This window comes from Grampus griseus (assembly GCF_964374135.1).
Source record: "Grampus griseus genome assembly, chromosome: 13".
NCBI classification, from domain to species: domain Eukaryota; kingdom Metazoa; phylum Chordata; class Mammalia; order Artiodactyla; family Delphinidae; genus Grampus; species Grampus griseus.
Genome location: NC_139007.1, coordinates 2,207,011 through 2,222,001, shown reverse-complemented (window position 1 = coordinate 2,222,001; position 14,991 = coordinate 2,207,011).

The window sequence follows — 14,991 nt, the reverse complement described above, 5'->3', positions numbered from 1 at the left end:
AGAACATAAAATACCCCTATTATTATCATTTCAACCCAGTAATGTTACTTAATAAAAATGTATTGACCATTTAAAGTAGTGCTTTATGATGAAGCAAATATTGAAATTACTACATTACACTTTGCTATTAAAATGGAAGCATTTAAGGATCATGATTTTGAGACCAGCTTGAGAACAGACTATGGTTTCAGTTAAAAGCGTTTCTACCTGTTTTGACTCTAATGCAGTCAGTGTTTTTATTTGCCCTTTAATCCATGATTAGATATTTGTAAATGTAGTTGAAAGACCTATGTTATTTATAAAATTCAAATAAAACCTTAGACACTAAGGTATCAGTGAATATAAAAAAAATCAAACTACGTAAAAGTTGATATTTTATTAACTATCAGAGCATATCACCATTCATCCTGAGATGGCATACTTCGTTTCAGTTAACTAGTTAAAAGTTTAGTGACTTAATGGTTTTTCTTTCTTTATATTTTAAAATCAATAAACCACAACAACTCCACCATTGCCGATTTTGGTAAAAGTAATTTGAGATTTTTTTGTGTGACTTACAGACCCAAACAAAAATCAGTTCTTCACTCTCTCAAAATTACCTCTGATGCAGCTCACAGATTCTTTGTCTATAATAAACCCCAGTCTCCTGAGGTAATGTCAAATTACCCTGTCTAGTTAACAGCCAAGTCCTAGGAATGAGCAGATGCAAACTATTATATATATAAAATGAATAAACGACAAAGTCCTTCTGCATAGCACAGGGAACTATATTTGATATTTTATGACAAACCATAATGGAATAGAATATGAAAATTAATGTATATATATATATATATACACACACATACACATATATATATAACTGAATCACTGTGCTGTACAGCAGAAATTCATACAACATTGTAAATCAATTATACTTCGAAAAAATAAATTTAAAAGAATAGCCAAGTTCTAGAAGCTATTCTTTCAACCATAAAAGGGAAGTTGTAAAACTTATGTACTTTTGAGTAAATTTACAGAGTTAGTCCTATCCATAAGACTGTAATTGAATAGGAAACCATTATTGATGAAATAAGTATTCAATTAAAAATTCACATTAAGAATTACCTTGGATAAACTCCAGCAGAACCATCAGTTAGTTGACCTCACAACCTTCTTGGAAGAAACGTGGATAATGCAGTGATGGTTGGGGAACAGGTGGGTTACAGACAAGAGGGCCTCCACTACTGTGTTCTCACATCCCCCCTTTGATTCTTTAGTTGTTCCAGTTTCAAAAACTCCTTTTCTTCTTGCCATTCCACCTTAATCATAAGAATAAGAGTAGACCAATATATGGTGACAAAAACAAGTTTAAGACATCTGTCCCTTCCTCTTTTCTCTGTTATCATCTCAATTATGCCTTTCTACCTCCATCAAAATAACACTAATATTTCAGAATTTTTGTTGGGGAACAGTGTGAGGAAGGAGATGAGATGAATAAAAAGACAAGAGAAAAATAAAAGTAAATTTAAAGTAAATTACTGTAAAATATACTCCTAGCAATATATTTAAATTAAATTCTCTGTAAATTTCTATTCCCTCTCAGTGCTGTCCAACAGAAATATAATTTGAGTCACATATACAATTCTGATTTTTTCAGAGCTATATTAAAATTTACTTTTAAAAAAGTAAATAATTGAAGTTAATATTGTTTTATTTAACCAAGTATATCAAAACATTATTTTTATACATAATCAGTATTAAAACATTATTAAAATTATCTTCACTTTTTTCTACTTAGCCTTTGAAATTGAATATGTATTTTGAATTTACAGGGCATCTTAATTTAAATGATGATTTTTCATTGGAATTGTTTGATCTGTATTCGATTTTAGTAAAATTTAAGGTTGAAAGTATAGATTTATGTACATCAAGCTGTCAAAAAAATATTAAAAATTTTTTGAGTAACTAAAATTGATCAGTTTCTTAATTTAAATTAATTTAAATTAAATAAAAATTCCCTTCTTCCACTAGCCACATTTCTAGTGCTCAGTAGCCACATGTGGCTAGTGGTTACCATGTTGAACATCACTTCCATGAATATTTCTATTAAATAAAGTGCATTTCTCATAAGAAACCAAATCCCTTGATTTCAGATCAATTTAATGCACTACCTTCTGACCACTCTAATATATCAAATTCACTGATTTTCTTTGCAATTAATTTTTACTTACAAGAACAAAAATTACCAACACTTGCCTCTTCAGTCATTTTTAATTTTTACAAATTACACTGCTTTACATGTCTTACACAAACAACATGATTATCACTTTGGGTTTTTAACCAGTCCACACTTGGAAATTTATTCATATACATATAAATATCCTCAGTGGCTGAGGTCAAGTTAAGTATCAGATATTAGTCACACTCCCTGGACCTCCAATTTGCTTTCAAGGCATCATTATAAACCTTTTTTTTTTTTTTTTCTCTTGGCAATCTTGCTTTGTTTCTACATCTCCTATCTTGCTGTTGTGTTCTATAACTTTTTCAACAACTGAGTTGTAGGGAAAATATATTAAATTAAGAAAGATATTCTAACAAATAAACCTTTATTCAATATATATTCTAATATTTCTATCCTGTTGCTGTTCTCATTTTTGGAATTTGTTTACCATAAATGATGAAATAACATTATGGGCTAAAATTCCAAGTTTAACTGCAAACATCAAATTGCATGACAACAAATAAATATGTGGGACTGCTAGAATACAAGGCTGTTTAGATTCCAAAAATTAAATTAAGGCATCCTCTTATAGTAACATACTGCACAAAACATCCACTGGGCTGCACAAAGTAGAAAAGAGAAAATCAATTATGGTTCAATAATGCCACTTTCCTAATCAGTTAGAAATTAACAAAAGTGCCTTGTTTATGGGAAGTCTGATGGCATAATATTCTGACAGTTTTTCTTCTGTAAATATTAAGGATTTCTTGTTTAATTATGAGGGAAAGTACAACAATTGGAATTATCTGAGGGAAAAACTTACTTATTTTTTTCAAGAAATATTAAAATTATCTCAAAGCATTTTAAAAATTATTTTGAGGTTGTTCTCTTGTAAATATAGAATTACCCATTTTAAAACGTTCTGTAAACATTTTAAATTTAAGATGAAATTAAGGAAATAAAAGTAATTGCCATGATTGTTGTGACTTTCAGAAAAAATGTGTTCATAAGAAATTGTTATCTCTGTGACATTAATCTAGAAAAGAATACAGCCTCATCTAAGAGAAAGATTTTGTTAAACAAGCCTCTTCTCTAATATTTTTTATTTTAATTTAATTTTTAGTTTGAGAAGTAATTAATAAAGTTAAGTTGTAATTCTGTTTGAAATTTTCAAAAAAGATTTTTCTGTTATACACTTATCAATTTAATTGATGATTTTTTCTTGGGTTTATATTAGCTACTTTTACATTTTTCTCCTTATACCATGTGCTTTATTATAAACCTAGAACATTTTCTTCTGTGTGTGGTTATCTTAGCTGGTTAAATCAGAGTACTAATGCAACAAATAACATTGATTTGGATATTTTAATTCCACTTGGTCTCTCTTTCTTTAACGGTGACAGACCAAAACTTTAACTGAAGCAGCTAACTTGGAAATGCACCCTGTGACTAACAGTGTGGACCTTAGTGAAAATGGCATTTTGCAGAGCTGTGACCACACAAGGTTGACTGTTATAGTTTTCAGTCACCAGTAGGTTTGTTCACACCCAGACCCAGGGCTAATGGATCCTGGTGTTTAGTGGTACCTGGGATGCTCTAAAGGAGCAGTGAGAATCTACTCCATGCTTGGCATCATTTACATTAATCGATGAGTATGGGTGACCCATATCCTCCATGATCATTGTGGTTTCACCTCTCCATCTACCCCAGTTTAGTGCGGATTATACTACTCTTCTTCTTTCTAAGGCTCTTGTTTCCCGACTCCAGTTCCCAGTTTAATTTACCGCCTGGTTTGGAGTTGAGCCCCAAACAGCAGTCTGAATATCTGGGAAGTGTATCTTGTATGGGGAAACCCGTTTCTGGTAGTTAGTTTCAATGCATACCTGTTTATTCAGATGTGGCCAACAGTTGTCTCTCATCTGTACCCACCTACTGATTCCCAGGCCCCTGTTTCCAGAAGTGCCCAGCACACATTTTAGCCAGACCACCCTCAGAGGGAGAATACAGGTAGATTAGCAATTCACTCTAACAGTGAAAAGGATAAGTCTCACAGACTTTGGATTCAGACAAACTAAAATTGAACCACAAATTCATTGCTTTCCACGTATGTAAACTTGAGCAGGTAAGCTAGTTCTCTGAGTCTCAATTTCCCATCTCCAAAATAGCTATTCACAAAGAGAGAATATCTATGAAGCAATTAGAGTAATACGTCACACATTGTAAAGATCCAATTAATAGTAGATAATATTGTTATTATGACCATCTGTAAAAAAAAATCATTTTCTATGGGAAAACAAGTGATTGGACCTGTCGTCTCCTGAAGTGTTTTAGTAAGTTTATATATAAACCGTTCCAAGTAAGTTTATATGTGAGATCAGAACTGTTTCATTCTATTCTAGCTGTTCTGTATAGGTTTATTTTACTCACAAAGATAATATTTTTCAAATTTGGGACCTAATGATGACTTAATACTAATAAATTAGCCATATTATATTAGAGGTTTACTATCTGTACCTAATATCATTTAAGAATATATGTGGCCAGTGCATACTCAGTTATTGCAGGAATAAATATTTGCTGTAGTGAGACATATGTAATGTTGACTCAGATGGTCTATTTTTCATCATTACTCAATCCATATTTATAAGAAAAGCAAAATAGTACCTTATACTTTGGTATTTTCAAAAGATAACAGAAATATAATATAAACAATTTGAGTTCAATTATTTCCTAATTTTGAGTAGCAAGAAAAAATGAGCCTCTTAAAATGCCACTATAAAAATATTTATTTCTGAATTTATTTCAAATTTTTAGAGGCATTTTTATTTGGAGAATTTAATTTGTATAAATAACAGTTATGATCTATTATCCCTACTTTTAAAACCATCCAGGAGAAATAAAATGTGGCGCTACCAGTTTCTCACAGTTAAATTATGGAGTTGTCACTTGGACTATAAAGTAACTTTCTGTTTCCTCAAATCCAATGTGATTTACTGTTTTAATGTTTGATTTTCTTTTCTGTCAGATAAAAACTGCAGTAGACATTGATGAATGTGCTTCCAAGCCCTGTAAAAATTGAAGTGTGGGATTTCACTATAGTTGCCTGCCAGATAAATATCCAGATATTTATATATTTTAGGCCTATCAAATGAATTTCATTTCAAATGAAATTTTTCAATTCACTAGAGGTTAGACCTGATGTGTTAACAATTCTCCAAGAATTGATATGATTCTCACTATGAATATTAGACTCTAGAAAACTCAGATTCTACCTTCCCATGTGTTTTTACAAGCATACATCATAGATGCAGCAACTAAAGTTCTCTGAAGATGGAGTCATAAGAAACTTTAGAATTAAAACAAATACTTACACAATAACATTTAGAAAATTCACAGTATATACCTGAGAATGTAATCTTCTGAGTTAATTTAAACATTAATTAAGCTGAATTTCCTCAGAGATTATTAATACAATATTTCCTTCTCCTTCTTCTCATAATTTTTTTAGTAAAGCTAAGACTATTAAAACAACATAAATTATTAACTAATACTTACAGTATTGAATTACAGTATTAAAAGTTAGTTAAAATATATAGATAAAACTTAGATTTTTATATAATGTTTCCATCATGTAAACAATATTTACTGCTTTCAAAATGTGAAGTTTTATTTTTAATTTCTTATTAAGCTGTTGGTGATACTAAAACTATTTAATGCATAAGAATGCATGCAGGCAGTGTTTTGCTAAATCGTGCAATCATTGAACTGTAGAAGTGGGTAGATTATTAAGCTCTTGGTATTCAACAAATGTACCCAAACTCTTGGTGGCATACAAACATAATATAAGAGAAACAAGAATGTTTAAAACAGTGAATAAGAACTCATGTTTGTCACTTCTAATTCCTCATACAGATATACTGAAGATAACAAGATGACTGGGTGAGAACCAATAACATGAAATGAAAATTAGATACATTTTATTAGGCAGTGATTTTTAGTGTAATTATACACAGTGACTACTTGCTATCATGTGATTTTAATACCACTTCAATTTGTTCCTCCATAAGCAATGACTGCAACTCTTAGCCCATGTGTCTTAGTTATTATTTTTTTCTGAATATTTCTTTTGTTTTCATATGTTCTGAAGTCCCACCAACACCTTTGGTGAAGCACACATCAGTCTACCTGGTCATATTTTTCTCTTGAAATAAAGGTGTATTTTTACCTGGCCTGGCAGTCAATTAGATTCCTCAAAACTTCTCATTTAAAACCTTTTACAGTGGCTACTTAAAACGCCACCTCTTTCTTGTGTTGTTAATTCCTCTCATCTGATCTGACACTCTGTTTGCTGTTGCTACACTGCTTTTCTCCCATTTTGAGCCCACCTCATCACTATTGCTTAGGAAAGATGCAATCTCTTCTCCTGGTGGGAAGTATACATTCTTGGTTGAAATATAACCTGAGAATGGAAATCATAATTCAACAATGTAATTTGTAAAATTGCTAGACATCTCCTTTGTAGTAGCCACTAAGAGATGTTTGTATTTAATAAAATTTTGCCACAAATTTTCTCCAAGTTCCCATGGAAGCCTCAGTTGGAAGTGGACATGACAGGGCAGCACCAAGGACAGCGTTGTGTGCACTTCACTCAAGAAGGTCATTTTTGAGGTGCAATGCAATAAGTGAAAAAAACAAGTCCGTGTTACACTTACAATGATCCCGCGACTTCTGTGTTGGCTAAAAAGTGAGCTGAAGCAAAGAATAATTGCAGAATTCAGGCCCAGTTCTTGCCATGGGATCAACATATTGTAGTATCAAAGTCTCAGTACATACGTGTTGTGTATCTCTCATTTTGTTTGATTTTCAGAGTTTGAAAAGAACTCTAACACTTTACTTTTTATTGATAAGATACATTAAATGACACAAAATAAATACATATTTTAATCAGTGAACAAGGTGACACACCCTGATAACCACCATCCATTTAGAGGAACTGATATTAACTAGATAGCCCTGAAGACCACCCCCCCCCCCGTATCATTGTGAACCCTTCCGTCACTACAAAATAACCACTCACCTGACTTTTACAGAAGCAATTTCTTGCTTTCTTATTTCAAATTTTTATCATTCAGGTGGGTATTCCTAGACACCATTGCTTAGTTGTGCCCATTTATAAAATGTGCTTTTAAATATATGGCAAAATTCAATTTCATCATTACATCTTAAATGCAGCATTGAATCTTATACTTAACATCTGCTGTGTAATATCTGCATGTCATTTCTTCCATATCAACATCCTAGTCTCCAGAACATAAGGTATTAAACAACCCAGAATTTCTCAGTATTAGTCATTTACTTTATTCCACAGTATAGACATAAAATAACAGAAAGAAAAATACCAAGAAAACCAACCATGATCAACTTAAATATGTATAATATTTTAATTTTTGTTCATGAGCTCTCCTTATTCTCCTCTAATTTTTTGTATTATATCTTTATATTCTGGGCCTATTGACAATACATACAAGGCATATTCCTTCTTATTTTTTGCTTACTTTACTCCTGAAAGTAAATACATGCATTATGCTTACCACCTATTCATATATTGACATCTCTCCAGGTATTTCAGTTTTCTAAAGCTGAGACTCTGGGAGATTCCTCAGGGAGGGCTCTGGGAATAATAATCCTTTCATTCTTGTGTATTGATAATTATAGATCTGTGCCTTTTATACTTGAAAACACATTTTGCTCGGTATAAAATATTCTCACATTTTCTCTCTTTCTTTAATACTAGAAATTTTCTTAAGCGTTTAGAATATTTAATATATGTCTAGCATAATGCTACTATTAAAAAATCTGATATTAATCTAATTTTATTTGCATTATAGATCACTTTCTGCTTTTTTGTCCTTACATGCCAGAAGGTACTTTTTCCCTTAAAAGTGTAATAATTTTATTAGATTATATCTTGGTAGTCGATCATTTTGTCCATATATTCTGTGATCTTTCCATGTAGTTTCAAAACATTTTCTTTTTCAGTAAAGTTTTCTTGAATTATAGTTTTTATGTTTGTTTTCCTTAATTTTGTTTTCTATTTCAGGGAATCTTAATTCATACACTGAATCTGCTTTGCCCAATTTCAATATTTGTCTATTTCTATTTCAAGTCCTTTGTATCTTTCTTAATTTCCTTTCATTTAATTTTTCCTTCTTCTAATTAGCCTAAGTAATTATCTGTTGTGTTCATTCTTTGTTTTATTCATTTTGGAAATGTTTTCTTTTACTGATTCTTTCCTGAATTCTGTGATCTCATTAATGAGTTTTTTTCTAAATTGTGTATATTTTATTCATTCATATCTTATGTTATTTTCTTTATGTCTTTAGTTCATTCTGAAATAATACATTGCAAATTTGATCTGATTTTTTGCTTTTGTTATTTTGGCAATTTTCATTTTCTATAATGATATTATTATATTTTTCATTCCTTTTCTTTTAATAACTTTATATTGGAGTTAACCTTGATACTTTCTGTTGCGCATTTTCATGTGTTAGTCTTTTTGGATATTTTGAAAGACAAGTGATTCAGAGTACTTTCCTCACTTCCCTAGGCTCTCTCTTTGCTTTTTGTTTGTTTGTTTATAATTCTAGTATATGGTGGCTTGCCCCTGAGATGTAATAGATCTGTCCCCCTCTCCCAAGTATATCTGTTCTTTTACTTCCTTCACCTCTACTCTGTCCTTATCCTGCTCAATTTCTATTCCACTTGGAATTTTCTCCCAAGTCTGGGACTCTGTGCAGGAAGAAAGCTGTGGAATTTTAGTTTTGTCAGTTTATGAGGCTAAACTCCTCTGAAGACATTTTGACTGTTCGTCCTTTGTACTCACTCATTCTAGGAGTAGATAAACACTTCTAAGCCCCACTGTTGTTCTGAAGTTGGCCGTTGTGCTTTCCACTGAATGCATGATAACTGTTATGTGATTTTCTTAAGATCCATAATATGTCCCATTACTTCCCTTGGTTACCACTTGAGCAGATGCGCATGACACATAGTGCTTATGGAGTTTTTTGAACAATTGTTGTTGGTGGTGATAGTGATGGTGTGTTTGTGTGTGTGTGTGTGTTTTCTGTGTGTTCATGGAAATACTATATCACCAAACTTTGTTGTAAATGCTGTACATGAGTTTTGGTGTCATTATCTAGTTTTCCTGTCTGATTTTAGGTGGAAATTCAGAGAATATCACAACATTATCATTATTTTTCCAAGACTCACATTTCTGATGCACTGTAATCCTACCCTGATAATTTAGAAGGATCTTCATGTACTTTTAACTTTGTGAGCATATTCTAAACAAATTTTCTGATATTAAATAGCCTGAAACTAAAAATTTCTATCTGGTAGTTTATATAATAATAACTTTTTGGACTTCTAGAGTGCCTTTCTATTTTTTTAAAAAAAAATTATTATGTAAACTTTTTTCTTTCTACATTATATTCTTTAATACATTTTTAAGCCAATGATAACTATTTCATATATTTAGCCATAATCCCTTATAAATACAGTCATTTCATGTGGCTTCGATAAAGATTTTGTTATAAGAAAGAAGTGAAACAATGTGTCCCACAGAGATAAATGAATGATTTTCCATTATAAATCACTTGTTGCTCTTTTTTTTTTTGGTCCTTACATATCCAAAAGGTACTTTTTCCCTTAAAGTGCAATAATTTTCCTAGACTAGGTCTTGATGTTGATCATTTTACAATAAAAATAATAAAAACTGACACTATATATATATATATATATATGTATAAAATAATAACTTTTCTCAGGGAATGTGTATAGATTAAAAAGAGAAAGAGGGCCCATAACAAAAGCTGAGGCTTGTCAATATTTACGATATGAGTAAAAAAGAGGGAGCTACATTAGGAGACACATAAAACAAAGGATAAAAACAGTGAAAACTCTAACAAAGAGTTCACGTAAAAGAGGAGACAATGTACACTAACAAATGCAACCTGAAGATTGTGTAAAATGAGGACTCAAAGATGACAAATGGGATTTATCTCTAATGAGGAAAAGAGCAATTTCTATAGAGAGAAAGGTTACTTGTTGTGTGACTGAAATTGTGTAGAATGAGGAAATGGGTGTAGATAAATCTTTTAAGTAGGTCAGAAGAAAAGGATGAGAGAAGAAAAAAAATCAAAGATGATGTTCAATGGAGAGTTTTTGTTTTGCTTTCTTTTTAGGCAGAATATTTTTAAAATGCTGATAAGGAAAACAGTAAAAAGGGGAATTTTGAAGAATCAAGAGATGAGGGAAGGGATAAGAGAGAAAGACCTCTTAGAACTGTAAGAAAGTCTAACAACCACGTGATACTACTTCCTTTGGGGGGGAAAATAAGTGAAAAAAATAGGAGTAAATGTGATTAAACATGGGGATTAAAAGTCTTGAATTTGATGAAGTTCTCCTGTGGCTGCTGTTCTCTCTGTTTGGAAAAATGTTAAGTCTTCTCTTGAAAGGGTATAGTGTTAGCAATATTAGAGATTTAGGAGTATAGAGAAGTTTTAAAGTATTCTGTGGTATCTAAGAAGAGTTCATAAACAGCATCAGAATTTTACAGATACCAGATAGCATGGTTTACTAGCAAAGTTTAACACCAGCTAATTGATTATTTCACTAATTCAAAGCAATGTTTACCAATACTTTTTTTAACATCAGAGTACACATAAAAATTGGTAACAGCTTAAGACACTTGATATATACTGATAAGGCTCCTAGAAGCCAGAGGTAGCTGGCCTACGATATCTGACTATTCTGGAAATTGCCACCTGGACTTAAGCTAAAGGGATCAATATCTAGGCCAATCCAGAACTTATGTGTTGGCACACAGTTGGGAAGCTCTGACCAAACTTTACTGGTGAATCTCACTAAAAAGATAATTGAGGGCTTCCCTGGTGGCGCAGTGGTTGAGAGTCCGCCTGCTGATGCAGGGGACACTGGCTCGTGCCCTGGTCCGGGAAGATCCCACATGCCACACAGCGGCTAGGCCCGTGAGCTATGGCCACTGAGCCTGCGCGTCCGGAGCCTGTGCTCCGCAATGGGAGAGGCCACAACAGTGAGAGGCCCGTGTACAACAACAACAACAAAAAAAAAAAAAAAAAAGAAGAAGAAGAAGAAAAAAGAGATAATTGAAATATTTGCAAGAGAATGGTTTTATTTAACAAAAGAAAAAGGTATAAAAGCCTGGGAGCCAAAGTAAAAGCGTACTGGGAGAAACTGAGAATAGGTAACAAGGGTAGGTGATGGACATCACATCATTAACTGATTAACATTATGTCATCAGAACACCTGCATTTATCATTTGAGAGATGGAGCAGTTTGATGGCGAGGACAACAGCGATGGCTTAGCCAAGAGAGTGTGCAACTAATGTGAATGGGGTATGAAGGTCACTGGAGAAGAGAACGTTAAGGAAACAAGGTATGCACTGATATGAGGGTGGTCCAAATGGATGTTGGCATCATCCAAGATGACGGAATCGGGATTGAAAGAAGACTTCTCATGCAATTAATTCTTCAGTACAACAGGAATGGTTTCTAAGAGCGTGAATAAAGTTAGCAATAGGATTAGAAGACAGTGTTACTAATTACCATTAAGCTTAACAATGCAATGGCTTTTACACAAATTAGACTCACAGCCAGGAAGTAGCAACGTGACTGAGGATTTTAACCCTACCTTCACACAGGTAACTTCCTACATGTGGTAGAACGGAGGACTGCCTCTTTCAGAGGAAACTACCTTACTGAAACTTTTATTACATTATTAGTTGGCTCTATACTAATTTCATGACATGTAACACAATGTATTAAAAGTATCAAAAACAGATAATAATTGAGACTTCCCTGATGGTCCAGTGGTTTACTCTCCATGTTTCCAATGCAGGGGGTGTGGGTTCAATCCCTGGTCAGGGACTAAGGTCCCATATGCTGAAATAAATAAAACAGCATAACTTTGGGAGAGGAGAGTCTTCTCTCTGCCATGGGACTCTTCTAGCATTATTCTGTGCATGTATTTGGGTATGTTTCCTGTCATAGTGGATATGATAGATCCTAGGAATGCTCCAATGGTGCTAGTTTTCAGAAGTCTATTTACTCATATTAGTAATGAACTTTTCTAATTAATTCTTTATATTAAAAGTCCCCTGTCCAAATAACTAATGTGGTTACTTTCTCCTGTCTGAACTCTGACAAATTCATCCAGAATAGCAGCCATTTATTTGTGGTTGCAAAGTATTTCATGCATTTTAAAGCACATTTTTGCTTTTCTTCATATTTTACCATTTCTAAAACCCAAAAATCAGTGATGTGTTTATTAATCTGTGGTCCATCTAGCAATCTGTGGCATCTTAGATTTCATTAAATATGGTGGCACTTTTTCTGCTTTAATCTCTGTCCTGGACACCAATTGTTTGGAGACTATAAAAGTAAAATAATTTTTGTATATACAGATATTCAGAAGGAATATTTGTCCTTGGTTTAGAAATATGTATTTTAAACCTGACCTTAAAAATTATTTGCTGGGGGACTTTGCCTTAGGCTAGAAATTTAAATGGCTAACTGACTTCTTTATGCATATATCTATTTGTCCCTTTTTGGTTATACTTAATTTTCTCTCATTGGTTACATTTTTTCCTTCCTTCACTCTGATACAACAGACACATATCATTAGGATTAGTGATAATGGAAGTAGATATCTTAATTCTTGGAAAATACATGGCCATTTTCTTTCTGACAAGGCCATTTTCATGTACTACTTAAAAGTAGAATTAGGAAATAGATCTCTAACTTTCTGTACTATGTCCTTTCAAGAATAAGAATTCTAAATGCTAAATATGACTTTTCATATTTAATGACCAATCCCTTTGCTATTCCACCCTAGTTAAAAAGACATTGCACAGCCCATCTCCCAACTGTTGAGTGCACAGTATCTCATTAGTATCCTCATAGTGCTCTGTGCAGCTCTATGTGAATAAATAAATACTGTCACTGCAGTGAGATTAGTGCATGATTACGAAGTGTCTACAAAGAAAGGGGCTGATTTGAAAGCATAAAATCTAACGAATTTAGATAATTTCCCTGGTGAATTCAAGCTTGAATCAATTTGTACTCAGACTTTTGAATGTGTTGTAATTTTGACTAAAAACTGAAACAAGATTATTTCTGTAAATCTAATATCTCCTTTCTGAAGTGCTCTGTGATATAAACTCTACTGTACCATGAAATAGTTCTATTGTACTTTTCCTTTCAACTCTGATGGCATGCCTAATAAACTTCTACTTCATTATACAGAAAACGGATTTATTTCTAAGACTGAGTATTATAGGAAAATGGGTTTCCATATTGCTATTCCATCTGATAGACTATTAGGAAATCTGCAAGTGTATAATCACCAAGGATAATCTTGTTATTACCAATTGTTCATGACCTGAAAATAGGTTCAAAATTGCTGAAGGTAAAATCAGAGCTAATTTCTAACATTTATGTGGCTCACAGCTTTAAGAAATTTACACCAACTTGGTATAATTTCACCAACTTCATCTTAATTCTAATGATATTTATGTTTGCACATTGAGAAATATTGACATTTAATTAAGAAACAGATTATTTAATTAACTATCCATTAATTATGAGAAACCTCTGAGTGAACAAGATTAAAATAAAATAAAACTTGATATTGACCCAAGCTAAAATTCTATGGCTTTGTAAATGCCCTACTATCAACAATCACCAGTGTCCTTAGTTGCTTTATTTTTCTGGTTGTTATTGAATTAATTAAACTGAGACATTATAACAAAAACTAAAGATAGCCAACAAGCTTGCTCCTTAGAAATGTCATTAAATTGTATATATTTTTAAATATCCCAAAGAGCAAATGCAGTTGATATGGTCTTGGTCTCTTTTAGCAATGGCCATGGTGGAGGGAGGTGGGGAGAGGAAGAGTGGGGATTGAAAATTAATACACATGACTCATATTCTTCTGTACTCCATCAAAAATATGGGTTTCAAGGCCAGTTGCCAGTTCTAAAAGTTTCCTAGAGATATGTGACAACACTGTAAAGAGGAATCACTATAAATCTGAGTTTGTGAATTTTTATTTAAAAGTTTGTGCTTTCCCAGATAAGTGACATTTAAGTAAGTATATATTGTGATTTAATAATTGTAATGCTATAATTTGATAATTTGGCAATAATTCTAATCTGGGCTGTAAATGAACAAGCTATAATTCTGACTTGATGTGAAATTAAAGGACTCTTTCCCCAGACCTCTTGGCCAGACTATGCCCCAATACCCACACAGAAGCAGTACTGAGTGCCTTAACTCTTCTTTTCTACCTAAGAAGAAACATAACACACCAGGCTGTACAGTGAAATCTTTGTTTATAATAAATTTAACATTTTTAAAAAACATTGCTAACCATATGCAAAGCCAAATACACCTAAAAAGGAATTTAATCAAAACAAATTCAGTAGGATAAAGAGTAGATTTAGCCTCCAGACTGATAATGACTAGATTAACCAGCAAGTTTTTCTGAGGATTAAAAGCATTTTATGTATAATTTCAGAAAGATAAATTCTAAAATGGATGAATTAAGTTCTTTTCATTCTAAAATTTTCCTTTTTGATATATTATCATGTGATTTTATTTCTATGAAATTTTTATACATTAATATACTCTGCCTTCCAGGAATTCATTAACTCACTTAAAATTTTTAATGTGGTTTAATTTTGTACCAA